Consider the following 13,410-nt stretch of genomic DNA (forward strand, 5'->3'; position numbering starts at 1 on the left):
GGCCGCAGGCCCAAGATGATCAGAGAGGCCCTGTTCTCGAGAACCCAGCTGGGATCCCGGAGGGCCTAGTGTTTCTGAGCATCTCAGCTTTGGGGACACGGTGGGGAATCTGTGGGTACCAGCCCACCTAATACGACCCAACATTGTTGCTGATTCCAGTGCAGCTGAGGGTGACCTTCTAGCCCACAGACCCTGATAAAGAGGCTTCCTGTGTCAACACAGACAGCGCCCAGGACCCAGCAACAGAGCAGTGGAGACACGGGTCAGTATCAGGTTATTACTCACAGTGTGTTCTCAAAATGGGGGAAACAGGCAACTTAGGGGTCCCCCGAAAGCAATTCTTCCGCTTTCCACAGCCAGTAACCTGAGCAGAGAGCAAGGAAGGTGAGGAGGGGAGGCGTCCAGGCCAGGGTGAGACACTCCAGGCTGTGCCTCTGAGCCCTCAAGGGAGAGACCTGCACAAAGCCTCTCTTATCCTCTCCCTTCCTGGAAGAGAGAGAGGAAGCCTTCATGCAAATCTCTCCCTCCCCTGGGACTGAATGTGGTGACAGCTGAGTGTGGGGTGGGTGGGACTAGGGAAACTCCTCTAGGCACAGTTTTGCAGGGGGCACAAGGCAGGGCTCCAGGCCTGGGTTCTCAGATGGGACCCCTCCCCACGCAGACACCACTCAGGCACAGGCCTACAGCGCCCCCTGCTGTCTCAGTGTCCAGCCGCACCCATGCCTGGAAGGGACATCCTGGAGCTGTGAGAGAGACACCAGGGCACTAAGGACTTCAGTCAGCCTGGCATACTGTCCACCCCCACACAGGGCCAGATCTTCTTCTCCCTCAGGGCTTCTGCAGGTGCCACCACACCTCAGTCCTTGCTGCAGACACAGGGCCTCCTCAGCGTGAATCACCCTGGGCTCCTCCCACTACTTAGAGACTTGTGTTGTTGGGGCCAAGAGTCATTGACCGCTGGCGGAGGATGTTTCCGCCCAGTGAGCACAAAAGCGGAGAGCATGCACGCCCCTCCACAACCTTTTTCGGGAGACCTGGGGGGACAGTTCAGTTTTCTCATCTCACTTCCCGTTCTGGCGGGCAAGTCCCCATTACCCTCTGCACTGAACTGGATGAGGTAGATCAATGACAGTGCATGGCTATAGATCACGTGAGTATATTCTATCTCTCTATCATCCATCAAACTTTGAATTTTCTACATTACCTATAATTGGTATGGTATCGGCCCCAAAAGAGACACATATATCAATGCTCCAGATTCCAAAGGCCAGAAATAGGGTGGCTCAGTCGGTTGGGTGTCAGACTCTTGATTTCAGTTCAGGTCATGACCTCAACTTCTATAATTGAGCCCTGAGCTGAGTTCTGAGCCTGCTTGGGATTCTCTGTCCCTCTCTCTCTGCTCCTTCCTCCCTCTCTCTCTCTTAAAATAAATAAATAAAGCTGAAAGTACCCAAATAATATAAATAAAAAGACCAGAAATAAGTGCAAGTTCCCCTTGACAAGCACAGAGAATGTAGACTGTAAATGAGGCCTTTCCTCAGTCTCTGGAGGAGAGCACACATGGATTTGCAGGGAATTCAGACAAGAATAAGCATGAATCATATAGCAGATGCCTCATAGGAGTACCTCAGGTCTCACGGATGTTCCCTGACACACTTTGGGAAATAAAGGTGGAGTTTCTGGAGCCCCTGCAGTGGGCACACGGATCCCCGTGCCATGGGCTTCATCGTGCGCCCACATGGTCATTCCGGGGTAAGAAGCCCACCTGGGTCAGGCCACATCGGTAAAGAGCCCCATGGGAACTGCCCTCTGCCCTCTGCTGATTCCTGCATTGGCATGGGCTCCTGGGGCCCTGGCTTCTCTGTACACCCAGCTGACCCACTCCCTTCCTGGGTGCACAGTTACTGTGTGGGATGATAAAAAGATTTGAGAAACGGAGAGTCGTGATGGTCACACAACATGGCGAATATACTTCATATCTCTGAATTGCACAAGAAAGTAATGAAAAGAGTAAATATCTGTTGTATTTTCATAATTAAAAATTACTAGCTGGAAATGCAAATTATGTTTAAGAAGTTGCACACACACAAATCTCTTTCCCATCTTTATATGTGTTACCTTATTCTAACTCATCCTCATCACTAAAAATTGACAGTGATTTTATTATCTTTTTCCTGTAGGTTCCACATGTAAATGAGATAAAGCATTTGCCTTTCTGTGTAGGCCTTATTTCTCTCAAGGTCATGTCCCGCAGGTTCGTCCATGTTGTCACAAATGACAAGACTTTCTCCTGGAAAGGCTCAGGGGATCGACTTCCTTTATGCAACATGGTGCCCCGCAGCCCCTCTACTGCATGGATCACGGACAACCCCGATGTGGCAGGAGAGGAGAGGAGGACACAGTCCGTTCCTCTGGGCTCCAGAAACCAGCCACAAGGCTACCCGTGGGCCCTGATGGTGTCAGCTGCAGGAACCTCACGACTGTGAAATCTCCCAAGCAGACTGAGAATTTTGCTGCAATGGTGGCACTCCCCCCTTTCCCTCACAAGCCCCACGGAGAAGTTTGCTGACTGGCACACACAGTTTCTCCCAGGGGCAGTCACCCTCTCCCGACATCACAAATGAGGGGCAGGTACCTAGCCAGTGGGCCAGGCCAGCTCTGTGTCTGTGATTCCGTAGTGTCTCCACACTAGGACACAGAGCTACTCAGCCTGAGGACAGGAGCCTGGAGGGAAGGGAGGGCCTCTGCTCTGACTTCTAGAGGAACACAGGCCATGCAGTGGAGGACTGTCTGCCTCGGGGATGGTCTGTAGACTCTGACCAGAAATCTAAGGCAAGTTGATGTACCCTTGTGAAGAAAAAGAAAGCGAAATCCACAGGCTCTAATTTTTACGTGTGAATCACAAGGCGAAATTTCTGCATCATTATCACTTTTTTGTTGTCTTTGGTTTGCTTTATTATTGTTGTTCTTTGTCTTTCTTTGTTTTCCTTTTTTCCGGAGAGTTCACACAGGTTTGATAGGAAACTGGGAAGAAGGACATTCAGATCCAGTAGCTACACCCAAGTATAGTAACTGTGCATTCAATTTACATTAGACTTGAGAGACTCAGACTACAGTGGCCTAAGCAGACTGGGTATTTCTCCCACTTCCCCATGTGTCTGTATCACTGTGACTAGCACTACTGGGCCAGATTGCACAGTAATAGTCAGCCTCGTCCTCAGGCTGCAGCCCAGAGATGAGCAGAAGCCCTGCATTGGCCGAGGCATCTTTGGATCCGGAGAAGCGGGTGGGGACCCCAGGTCCCAACTGTGTACTGGAGTCTGAGTAGTAGTACAGGAGATACCGGGGAGGGCTCCCTGGATTCTGTTGGTACCAGTGTATGCTATAGCTTCCAACATTGATGTCCCTGCTCAGAGTGCAGGTGAGTCTGGCTGTTGTTCCCAGAGATGCAGAGAGGGAGGCTGGCTGAGTCACGACAGGCTGGGACAGGGAACCTGCAAACACAGACACAGCAGAGGGAAGAGAAGGAACAGCGCACATGGGATTAGGGAGCTGAGCCACAGGGGTTTCACTCTGGCTGCAGGCCCACGCTGGGGCACTGGGTCCTGTCCCTACCTGTGCAGTGGCAGAGGAGCACGACGAGGACGGGGATCCAGGCCATGGTGACACACGCCCTTCCTAGACCACAGAGCCGGGGCTGGGCTGCCCTGGGCCTCTCTTATCCCCAGTCCACAGAGCTCAAAAGGAGGGGCTGCTCATGCAAATGGGACCCACCCCTGCTGCTGGCTCTTGTGCACTTAGAGGCCTGCAGCCCGTTGACATGAAGACTATGTGATGCACTAGTTTCCCCCTGGGTGGGCCTGGAAGAAGCAGCTGCTGGGACCACATACAGGCCCAGGTTCAGAGACTCCTCCAGGAACAGCGAGGACACACCTGCCCTGTCCCCACTGGAAACAAGGGGTCCAGTCCTGGGGCTTTCTGTCCTGGAGGGCTACTCAGCAGAGAGCCCCCATCCTGCAGAAAGCCCCAGACCTTGTCACTGTGCCCCCTGCTGGTGTCTGGGTGAACCTCTCCTTTCCCAGTGCAGGCTTCCCTGGTGCCTGTGTTTCCACCACCTGAGAGTAACCCTCCAGGGAAAGAGAAAGGTCCTGCTGTACATCAGGTATCGTCCATGGATGGGGTCTGATGAGAGGGTCACATGCAGTCCTGACTCAGTACAACCTGTGAACCACTATGGAGCTGAGGACAAGACACACGGAAGAGGCAATAGAAACCATCTGTCCCAATGGTACAGCTCAGACGATGCATGCTGGCTCTGGGTGCCGGATGTGGACAGGAGCTCACCTAGGGGACACACACTCACGCAGGAGGACATGTAACGTGGGCATGCCGGGTCCCTCCAGAGCAGGGGAGACAAGACACAGCAAACCCGGATGAGGGTGCTGCAGGTGTGGGGACAGAGCAGGGCTGGGCATCCAGCAGGGACCACTGCAAGGCCATCTTGCGACCTCACCTCCGTGTTCTGGGAGACTTGCAATCCTGTCTGTGCAAATCATCAAAAGCACCTGCTAGACACAAGGAGAGGGAACCTGCCAGCTGAGGGATTGGGGGAGCACCAGTGCCGTCTGGTGGACACGGGATGCACAGTGACCCAGGGCCTGGAGCTGGGGCCTGGGTCCTTGCCCCTTATCCCCCCTGCTCACTGTTGCAGACTCTTCACAGTGGATTCTGGCACTAACACATATGCATGGAAGTTTCACCCATGTGTTTTGTGGCCTGATAACTCATGTCTTTCTCCTGCGTCCTATTCCATGTGTGGACATACAGATATTGTTTACCCATCCTAAGGGTGCGTTGATCACTTTCGAGTCTTGGCAATCATAAATAAGACAGCAACAAACATTTAGGTGCACATTCTCGTTTGCACACAAGAACCTCATTTAGAGTAAGCTGTAGGACTGTTCTTTTTGCATTCTATCGTTAAGGCTTTGTTTGCCGTAGAAACCACTCACAAGGAATCTTCCCAAGTGATGGGGCTTTTCCCACTCCCACCAGCAGTGAATGAGAGTTCCTGCTGCCCCACATCCTCGGTAGTATTGGTGCTGGCACTGTATTGAACTTTAGCCATGGTCATGGGAGGCCTCTGGTACGTCCTTGTTCAATTTGTAATACCACAATGACATATGAAGTTGGAAATCACTTTGCATGTGTAATAGTCATTTTGTCTATCTTCCTTGTTAAGGGATCTGTTCAGATCTGCTCATTGGGAAGGCACTGCCCAGCACCAGGGAATTCAGGAGCTCAGCAGAGCTCTATGTCAGGAAAAAGGGAGAAAGTGAATGTGGAGTCTGACACAGGACTCGACCCCAACACCCTGGGATCATGACCTGAGCTGAAATCAAAGAGTTGGACACTCAACCAACTGAGCCACCCAGGTGACCCTCAACAGTTTGTTTTTAAGTAACCTCTGTACCTAAAGTGGGGCTTGAACTCACAAACCCAAGGTCAAGAGTTGCATGCTCTAACCACTGAGACAGCCGGGCTCTCCTCCACTGAGTCATTTGTAACTCTGAACAAGCTAGTTTGCCCTCGAAAATATGAACAAAGGGTGAGTAAGGATCACTCTGAAGATATAACTGAAGGAAGGGATATGGCACTCTCAGATCATCTTATTCCAGGACAACAATAATCTTTTGGAAGATCTGACAACAAAAGTCACTCCCGGAACCTCTTGACAGGGGATGCCACCAGGTCTAGAGAGTGGAGGGAGATTTTCTCTCACTTCCCCATGGATCTAAAGCACTGTGTAAGCATTGGTACTATCTTGGCATATATGACACAGAGACACTTCCTTGCACACAAGATTCCAGAGACGTCAGAACATATGCATTGGTCAAAACATCTTTGGATCCAGAAAACGACAGGGCACTGGGATCTCTGGTGTGGTATTTGACCCTGCCTTGAATCGCAGGAGATACCACCGAGGATTCCATGGCTTCTACTGGCACCATTATGCATATTTCTTAAAACAACAATGATGTCACTTCCCAGGGTGAAAATGAGTCTATTAGATTCTTCAGAGATGCGGACAAGGAGGGTGTCTGAGCCAGCACGGGCTGGCAGAAAGAACTTGCAAACACCCGCACTCATGGGTGATGGGGCAGGGATGGAGGCGAAGCTGCTTGGAAGCTGATCCAAAGGTGTGGACATAGGCTCAGAGGCTGCTTTGGATCACCGAGGACCGTCCTTACCTGTGTGGTAAGAAGAGAACACAAGGAGAAGAGGTTACACCATGGTGGTCCCAGTCCTACTGAGAACCCATGGCTGGAGCTAGGCTGTCCCAGACATTTCTTATCTCTTTCAGTGGTCTCTGGGAGATGGGGTTATACTTAGGGTTGCATTTTCTTTCTTGAAGTATATTTGGGTGTTCAAATATAGTAACTTTTGAGAGGCTCAATTGATGATCTTCCCCCCATTTTTTGCTGTTTCTTATGATATCCTATGTGAAGAATCTCTTGCGAAACCCAAAAATCATGGGGATTTCCTTCTTGTTTTCTTCTAAGATCTTTATAGTTTTAGCTCTAAAATTTAGATCTTTGATCCATTTTACATCCATTTTTGTTTATAGTATGTGGTAAGAGTCTAACTTCATACTTTTGTGTGTGGATATCTAGTTGGCCCAGCACCATTGGTAGGAGAGAACTTTTTTTCACACTACATTCTTTGAGAACCCTTTTGAAAATCAATTCACCATAGATGAATGATTTCTTTCTGGCCTCTGAGATAAGTTTAATTTATCCCTCTGTCTATCGTTAGGCCGGTACCACATTCATCTTGACTATAACTTTGTAAGTGAGTTTTGAAATCTAAAAAAAAATTTTTTTTAATGTTTATATATTTTTGAGAGAGAGAGAGATGGACACAGAGTCTGAGCAGGGGAGGAGCGGAAAGACAGGGACACACAGAATCCGAAGCAGGCTCCAGGCTCCGAGCTTTCAGCACAGAGCCCAATGCGGGTCTTGCACTCACCAGTTGTGAGAACATGACCTGAACAGAAGTCGGACGCCCAAACAACTGAGCCGACCAGGTGACCCAGTGAGTTTTGAAAACTAGAATTGTCAGTCCTGAAAATGTGTTCTTCTTCAGGATTTTTTGGATGTTCTGAGTCCCTGCAAATCCACAGAAATTTTAAGGTCATCTTTTCTTACAGTGAAAATAGACATTTGGACATTTGATAGGGATTGCATGTAATCTACCAATTGCTACGGAGAGTATGGCTTCCTAACAATTGTAGTTCTTTATTTGTTTTACAAGTTAAATAAGGTAAAATAATAAAACATTCATATTAAACATCTGTTTATCTACTTTTGTCTTAGTACAGAAAAACTATAAAGATAAATACGGGTCCATTAGTAAACACGGGTTGTTCTTTACTCAAATATTTTATTATGTTTCTGGAAATTGTGAAATGTAGTCATAAAGTTGCTATTCTAAGGAATACTAGCATAGCAAATAGTTCACATTTACTTCCTATTTAATTTTCACCAGAAAACTAAGGTTTCTAGAGTTAGGAATTCTAATAAATATAATTTAGACGACTAAAAATAATAAGGAAAACAACTATGTGCTCCAGGAAAGTAAGACATGTGGTTTTTTGGGGGGAAAGGTATGAAGAATGGGAATACATTTTGTGTTGAAGGAAAAGAAAAATAATTTTGTCCTAACATGAGTCTGGTTATTCAAAGAATCCTTAGATCAAGATCTAAATGTATAAGAGAAAGCTGTAGTAGGATTTTGGAAAAGAAACCTGGAAAGGAATTTTAAGTGTGGTCAGTACTGGTTCAAATTTTTAAAATATTCAGTAAAGAAGTGGTGTTTCATATCAAAATACATGGATGAAAAATTAAAATTGTGTTTTCTCTGGGTTAAAAGGTGAAAATTTTCTTGAACTATTGGTCTGCTCTTATTAAAAACGGTAAACAAAAGGCTTATTCACTTTTAACCTTATCTGCCTAGAATACAAGCACTCTGTTTTGCCAAAATATTTCCTATGTTCATCAGAAATGTCATTCATTGAAAACAAATTATTTATAACATTTCAGAAGACCTACATGTTGCTTATAACTAGGTAACTTTCTCTACTTCCTTTAAAATGTGTTTGTGTTGGGTGTCAGAGGAATAAACACATTTTCTTGTCAATTGCATCGTAATGAACTCTACTCACGTCTTTGGCCATGACCACTTTTACGGCTTCTCATGTACAGCGACCGTGTTACTCCCATGCTCCTGCAATGTGTTTCATCGTCAAGGATGTTCATGGAGAGGACTTTTGACAAACTTCGGGTTTTGATACCGTTAGGATAGTAACACAGAGGTATAAATTCCAAGAACAAATAGGAAAACTGGATTCAAATGGCACAAAACTTAATACCATGACACTGAATGTACAGAGAAGGATACATACGATTTTCGTGACGTTTTCTTTAAAACATTGCTGCCTTTTAAAAACAGGTTTTTTCCTTCAGATTCAAGACACTTCTTTTAAGCTCACTTACACATAATGACATGATGAAATCTACCTTTGTCAACCAATGAAGCCATTTAATTTTTTTTCCCTACCTGATCCCTCCAGACCTCAGAAACTGTCAGTGACTCTCTCATATTTTTATGGTGATACATTTATTAGCACAAGTTTGATAAGATTCCATTTTTCTTGTAACAGACTACAATTGGAAACATTGGTCGTATTACCAAGAGGTTGACAAGAATGTCATATTTGAAAGAGATAAATAGATAAATAGATGCAGATACTCAATATCACCAGACAGCTTTACGGACCTAACCTTGACTTTATGGTTCCAATGCAGCTTCTTGGAAGTATCAGCCTGCCACCTGCTTACAAAGTTCCCAGCAACTCTTCCAGTGCGTCAAGCAGGACATTTTCTGGAAGTTGCAGGAAACTTGGGATATACTGGGACCCTGAGCACAGAGAAATTGCCCACTTCTAGAGGCGTTGCAGGCTAAGTCTGATGGCAGGTTTTTGGCACCAGTTTGGCTGGACTTTTGGCCTGCAGGGGCTGCTAAATGTTCACCATAGAGCTTTCTTATAAAAGTTCCAGCAAAGCAGGTTTTCAACAGCTATTTTGCTGTAGTTAGGTAAATAATCATCACAGCAAGTTCTTTTTCAAACTACACTTATTTTGCAAACAAATGTATGTCCATTTGGCTGTAAGTTGGAGATACAGGGGGCGTTGTAGAGAAAAAAGTTTTTTTCAATAAACACATGAGTAAATACTTGATTCTAATCCTGTTCATTATAACCTGGACTAGAAACTGATTTCTATAGCTTCCTACACTGTCTGACTACAAGTCTCAAATGTAATATTGTTTTATCTTAATTTTTTTCAACATTTGTTTATTTTTGAGAGACAGAGAGAGACAAAGCTTGAGGAGGGGAGGGGCAGAGAGAGAGGGAGACACAGGACCCAAAGCAGGGCTCCAGGCTCTGAGCTGTCAGCACAGAGCCCGACGCGGGGCTTGAACCCACAAACCCTGAGATCATGACAGGGGCCAAATTCAGGCACTTAACTGACTGAGCCACCAGACGCCCCTCAAGCCTAACATTGTGAATTTTCTCCCAGCAGCTGAGCTGGACTAACACTGCCCTTTGCCAGGAGTCGTGCAAAGTAAATCTGAACAACTTGCTGTAACTTCAGAGAAAGTTGATGTACCTTCACAGCAGCTCACACAGAGGCAGTCTTCATGTTCTTCCTCTCCTTCCCTTCCCCATTCTCAGCCCCTGATTCCTTCCTGTCATGAGGCCCTTGACCTTCCCCATCCCTCCACCTCTCATCCGGAGCCCCAAACCTGACTATGGCTCAGTCCACAGCCCCTGCCAAGTCACACCTTCCTGCTCCCCTCCTGCTCCTTCCTTATCTGTGCACAACTGGGATGTCATTACGGGGCAGCAGATCTGGGGTTCACTGTCAAACTCTACAGTGCTCCAGCTCCAACCCCAAAAACCTCACCCCTCCTCAAGATCCTGGGACACAACCTTCCTTTACAACACGTTTAGGTTCTGTGTCCTCTCTCTTGTCCTAGACACCGTCAACTCCCTGAACATGGGGACCCTTCCTGTCACGTCCACATGGATCCCACATCCCTAGAGTCATTGTGGCACACACTAGGTGTTCAGGAAGTGCTATGGATGCACATTATCTGGGCAGCACTGTATCAACACTCAGACACACCTGGACTCTTTGTTCCTGGCTCTGTCCTGACCCGTCACAGATCTGTCCCCAGGACAGCTGGCCCCTGACGCCCAGGAATTTCTCCTCGGTAGGAGAATCTCCTACAATGTGTTCCTGCTGAGGACAGGCTTGGGGGCCTGAAGTTAATAGAATATGGATCATTTGCTAACCAAAGTTCCTTGAAATTGTTCTCACACTACAGTTGACACCAAACGAAGGAAGCAGCTGACTTGGCCAAAGAGAGGAGGCTGTGAGAAGAGCACCATTGCTGGGGAAACAGCAGATTTTTGTCGCACTTCCCCAAAGCACTGAGCACTGTGTAAGCAGTGAGATTCCTGTCCCACGCTGAGCCATGATCATCAGCCTCGTCGTCCGCCTGGAGCCCAGTGACGGTCAAGGAGCCAGACTTGCCAGACCCAGAGCAAGAGAACTGGTCTGGGACCCCCAAAAGACGAGTGTTCTCATAGATGATGGTTTTAGGGGTCATCCTTGGGAGCTGTTGGTACCAAAACACACAATAACCGGCCCCAATGTTGGCTGGGCTTCCAGTGCAGGAAATGGTGAGCGTTTGGCCCAGGGACCCAGACACTGAAGATGGCTGAGTCAGCACAGACTGGGCCAAGGACCCTGGAAGAAGAAGAGACAGAGAGGATGAGGCTGGGGTCTAGAGACAAGAGGAGGAAGCAGGGCCCCTTCCCCTGTCTCTGCATCCAGTCACCTGTGCAGTGAGCAAGTACGATGAGGAAGAGAGAGACCCAGGCCATGGTGGAGGCCCGTTCCTCATGACTGCTCCTGCCCTCTGTGACCCCACAGCTGAGCAGACCTTCCCTAACCCCTCCTTCCCCTCTTCATCCTCTGAGAGAGGGAGGACCCATCCATGCATGAGACTCCCAGCTCTCTGACCCTTCACAGGCCCCGGTTGGTCCCTCATCCTGAGGAGGTCAGGGGTGGGCAGGGCAGGGGCTGTGTGGGGCCAGGGGGTGGGGAGGTCCCAGATGGGAGCCCTGAGCAGAAGGCAAAGACAGTGCCAGGTGGCAGATTCAAGTCTCAATAACCCTGACCCCTCAGAACCAGGCCCTGAGTGACCCCTAGTGTCCAGTCACAGACATGCCATTGTGTGACATGGTGACCAGCGCCCATCAGAGAGACAGCTCCAGCCTCCCCACTGCTCCCTTGCTCGTTCATGGGTGAAGACTGAGCTGGCATCTCTGGGACACACTCCTTTGAGATCATGATCAAGCTCAGAACAGTGACAGGTCTCCATGGACAGGTGTTCCCTTCCGTCCAGGAGGCTGGCCGTTCCTCTTATGGGATTCCTCCCTGGTTTCCGGAACTTCCCTTCCACATGTGTTCACACAGTCCTGAGGAGTTGGGGACCACTCCTTTCCAGGTTGTGTAGAAGCCCTCATTTGTTCCTAGAATGGTTAAGCCCTAAAAGCCTCGGTCATCTGTCACCATTTCCACCAGCTTAGAAACAGTCCTCTGCACACTGTGGGCATGGATTCCCTCCTATTATCTGTTCTGCAAGCACATAGACCCAACTCTGCAAGAGCCCTGCCAAGCGAGGCTGTGTGTGGCATTGACCTCAGAGCACAAAGGGCAAACCTGCAGGGAGTTCTAGGAGGGAAGGAGTGACAGCTGCAGGTGTTCTGACAGGGACCTGTTTGCAGACTTTATGTGTTAATCACCTATTAGACAACGGTTACCTTAAAATGAATGTGTGTCATTTTTTCCAAAAACTCAGCTCCGAAAGAATGATTTAAACTCAGTGACAGTTTCAATGGGAAGGTACAGATTCAATTGTGAGTGTGTTTCCCCGGACCCATGTTTCTTGCAGACAGAATATGATTTAAAATAGTGGTTGCCAAATGCGTGAAAACATAATGGAAAATACGTGACATTTAGTTCTTGGTTGAAGAGGGGCCAATACCTTGCTTAAATCACTTGATTCATTATTGTTATTACTATTCTTATTATTATTTTAATAAAGATTTTGCATATTAGGTCTGGTCTAACAGGTAAAGTAGGAAAGCCCAACATGGTGCCCTGGGAAACACCATGAGGAGCCTGTTCCAGTGAACTTCACACTGATCTCGCTGGTGGAATGAACAAACACAGAGTTTGATGCATGGAACGATGAGGGGTCAGACTCCTCTCAGGGTGGGTAAAGCAATGGTCACTGTGTCTTGTGTTCACCGTGTTCAGGATAGAAAAATTGCTCAGTCAGCCGCCGCTGATTAGAGGAATGATTTTCCACTAGCTAAGGCCAATTTGACCCAGAAAATTCTTTCAAATTTCCCATATTGACTCCAGCTGAGGTGGAGATAAGGGACACTGTGTCTCTGAGGTCACAGACCCTATAGCCCCGAGTTGAGACAGACGTTTCAGCAGAGGCCTATCCTGGCTGGAGGTGTCACTGGAGTGTCTGGGGGTGACAGTCCAGCCCTGAGAGGATGCAGAGGGTGCCTCGTGTCCCCGTGGGCCTTGAGCTCCAAGGGAGCAGCACTGAGGCTGCTGTCCCAGAATCAATGCACTGATCAGCTTCAGGCGCTACCTGGAACCCAGACGTGGTTGGGGGCTCAGCCGCCCATGGGGACAGAGACTCACCCAGGGATCCCTGCGCATCAGCCTCATCCCAGGAGAGCAGGTGTTCAAAGCAAGTCCTGCCCTGCTGATGGGATTCCAGTGACACTCGCTGTCACTGGGTTTCCTGCTCATGGGGATTCTGTTTCCTCGATTGTGACGCTGATGAAGGCTGGGTGAGCACAGGTTGACAATGACTCCTGGGGAGACAGAGGAACCTGGAAAGTGTCAAGTCCAGGACACTATACACTAGCTCATGCTGGACAAAGCAGGAAAGAATATCCAATGGGAAGAAGACAGTGTCTTCAACAAATGGTGTGGAGTAAACTGGACAGCAACGTGCAGAAGAACGACTGCACCACTTTCTTACACCATATACAAAAATAAACTCAACATGGATGAAAGACCCACGGGTGAGACAGGGAACCATCAAAATCCAAGAGAAGCGCGCAGACAGCAAACTTTGACCTCGGCCATAGCAAATTCTTACTGGAACTGCAGGACACAAGGGCAGGCCTCCCCTCGATGAGCCACTGGGCATGAAGTTTTTTTATTTATTATTTTTAAAAAACGTTCG

General features: G+C 48.1%; 1 long non-coding RNA gene and 1 pseudogene across 2 annotated transcripts; both read right to left on the bottom strand.

The window, feature by feature from the left end:
• Positions 1-3,120: 3,120 nt before the first annotated feature.
• On the bottom strand, positions 3,121-3,661 carry LOC147575386 (immunoglobulin lambda variable 5-37 pseudogene; annotated as a pseudogene).
• A 2,389-nt stretch (positions 3,662-6,050) lies between these two features.
• LOC147575387 (uncharacterized) lies at positions 6,051-11,284 on the bottom strand. 2 transcript variants are annotated; one of them, XR_015242330.1, is made up of 3 exons: positions 10,969-11,284; positions 10,773-10,877; positions 6,051-6,251 (listed from the first exon to the last, which is right to left on the bottom strand). It is a non-coding gene; the product is annotated as an uncharacterized LOC147575387 (long non-coding RNA). The 2 variants fall into 2 exon arrangements; XR_015242331.1 differs by lacking the exons at positions 10,773-10,877; positions 10,969-11,284 and adding an exon at positions 7,030-7,350.
• Positions 11,285-13,410: the final 2,126 nt, after the last annotated feature.

Source organism: Puma concolor, chromosome D3 (genome assembly GCF_028749965.1).
Source record: "Puma concolor isolate L17-30 chromosome D3, mPumCon1.1.hap2, whole genome shotgun sequence".
NCBI classification, from domain to species: domain Eukaryota; kingdom Metazoa; phylum Chordata; class Mammalia; order Carnivora; family Felidae; genus Puma; species Puma concolor.